A 2,500-nucleotide genomic window follows, 5' to 3' on the forward strand; every position below is an offset into this window, starting at 1 on the left:
CTAAAACGTGGGCCTCACATTAAGACACTACCCATAAGCACTATGTGCCACGGTTCGCAGGTTTTGCTGAAGCTGTTGAATGGTTTTGCATTCAAACTAATCAGCCACAACACTACCTCTTTGATCAGCGACGACCGGGGTTGTGGTCTGGTTATTCTCGACCGAGAACTGCACGAAAAGAGGACAACGTTTGGCTAGAATTTTGATGTTCTGATTGTCCATGTCGGTGGACAGACTGGATCTTCTTAATTCGTCTATCAAGAATGCGGAAATCCGCACCAAAAAAGGCCCCTGGATCTAATGCTCATTAAACGTCGAACAAGGCGTTTCGGCACGACGGTAGGGTCGGGGTGTCGGTAGGTGCTGGTGCCTCATAAAATGCCCATCTTTTCGGATAACTCGTCTAACCTTGAACTTCGCTGTCAGCAGCGGCAGCAGCACCAGCAGCAGGAGGTTGAGAAAGAAACAAAAAAGAGAAGCCCCGATTAGCTTCCCTCGGTACCCGGGAAACTAGTGTAACGAATCCACCACCGACAACAGCATCTTTACCGCGTACGGACTTTCAATTTCATCACCAGCCGTCCGGACACTTTACGGTATCGATGGTAATGGCATGTTCTCTACACGCATCATTAAAATGGTCTCGCCAACCTCATGGATCGGCTCTACGTGGGATGTGGGATCCGTGTGGCTATCGTCGAAGTAATTAGATTCGGATGGAATAAAAACGGTTGATGTCTAGGTTATAAGCAGACGCATTATGCTTATTAAGCTCATTAAACTAGTTTAATAAGACGCTGCTAGACCTTCGAGGATCTCACAGTATGGAATATGTTCTACGTCTTGATAAGATGACTTAACATGTCCCAGATGACTTCATGGTAGCCACCGCCGGACGGCCGGTGCATCCTCGACATTCCGATAATAGCTGGGGAGCATTTCAATCGTTCCACTCCGTTCATCTAAGAGCCTACCACTGATTGGTTGCCATCGTTGCAGCCTACATTTGCTATGAATATGTATGCAGCGACGCAAAGTTGGCCCCACTTGCCCCAGCTGGTGTTGATTGGATATTATTAGCATCCAGCAGTTGCTACTGCTGCTCGGAACACCTGGCCAAAAGGCAAAAGACAGCATCTGTTCGCTAGAGGCGGGAGGGAATAGGCGCGTTGAACTTGAACTTGAATCCGTGCATGGTGGTTGGCCCACAAGCTTCCTCACGCAACCCGGTGACAGACTAACGCCTTTAGCGACAGCTCTCAGGCGATACACCTGCGACGCACGCTACCGCTAGTGCTACGATAGCTGAGACTGCATTCCGGATCCAGTACCAATGACTCCTTCCCCAACAGCACCCCTAGTAATGACATATCCGTGTCAACTGTCCGCTGGCATGTTGGTTTTGCTGGCAACCCCTTCACAAACAGCCGTCTCGCAGCCAGCGGCACTAAGCGAGCGGACAGATTATTAACTCCTACGTTATGATAATGGCAACACCGTAGCCCCACTAAACACCACACATAGGCTCGTGTATATGATCACCCCGATAATCGGAGTCAGGCTGCGAATCGAACCAATTAACACTTTACTCCATCATCGTAGAACGGGTAGCATGTCTCCAACTGCAGGCATTGCAGCTGCTTTTGAACAGCGCAGCCTACACTGATGCTGATCATTGGACAGATCCGCGTTTCCTGTTGCCAATCTCCAGGAAGCCAGAAATAAAAAAAAAATTTTTAAAGCCGTAAGGACAATGGCAGCACCGAGCATTCAACTACTGGATGGCCAACCACTGGCCACTAGCTGCACAAACCAGTTCGATCGGTGAACTCTCCGCTGATACACGGAGGCTCATGAGATTGCAAAGTGTTCTCTGCACTTCTCCTGTGTCTCCCGGAGTCCACTAACCCACCCACTAACAAATGGCTGTTGTCAACCGTGGTTGCTGAAAAGTGAAAGGACCGTCCTGTCTACCAACTATCTGTTTCCTGTTTGTACATTCCTGGCAAACTGTTCAAACAATACATGCGTGAAGGTGAAGCAGATATATGTTACCTATCCACCACCCGACAATGCATTCGGATTGTCGGCCGAGTCTAGTTTTTTATTAATAGCATCGGATCAACAAAAAGCGCCCGAGCGGCGAACAGTGATAATGTTTCACGCGTGCGATGGATTTTTGTCGCACCGAGCATCGAGCATCGGATTGGTTTGTGGTGACTTCCGATTCCGGGTAGAAGGAATTGATTAATCCTAGTTTATGAGTGACACACGAGACGGTCAAAGGCAGTTCCCCGGGCCATAGCGGGGGACACATCATGTGCTGGATCGCTGTTAACGATCTTGATTTAATTGGTTTGGCTTGTGTGCTATTTTCATTTAAATTAGGGACAACAGGCTCAGCTGTTTTACAAACATTATCCTCATCCTATTTCAATACGAAAATCGTTAAAAAAAACCGTTGCCTACTGAAAGAAGTAATTACAAACTATAAATATGA

The 2,500-nt window shown here is 47.9% G+C and overlaps 1 protein-coding gene across 1 annotated transcript in view; it reads left to right on the forward strand.

The window, feature by feature from the left end:
- Positions 1–2,500, forward strand: part of LOC125959838 (putative metabolite transport protein HI_1104) — an 8,206-nt gene that overhangs the window by 1,970 nt on the left and 3,736 nt on the right. The window lies entirely within an intron of this gene.

Source organism: Anopheles darlingi, chromosome 2 (assembly GCF_943734745.1).
Source record: "Anopheles darlingi chromosome 2, idAnoDarlMG_H_01, whole genome shotgun sequence".
Taxonomy (NCBI): Eukaryota; Metazoa; Arthropoda; class Insecta; order Diptera; family Culicidae; genus Anopheles; species Anopheles darlingi.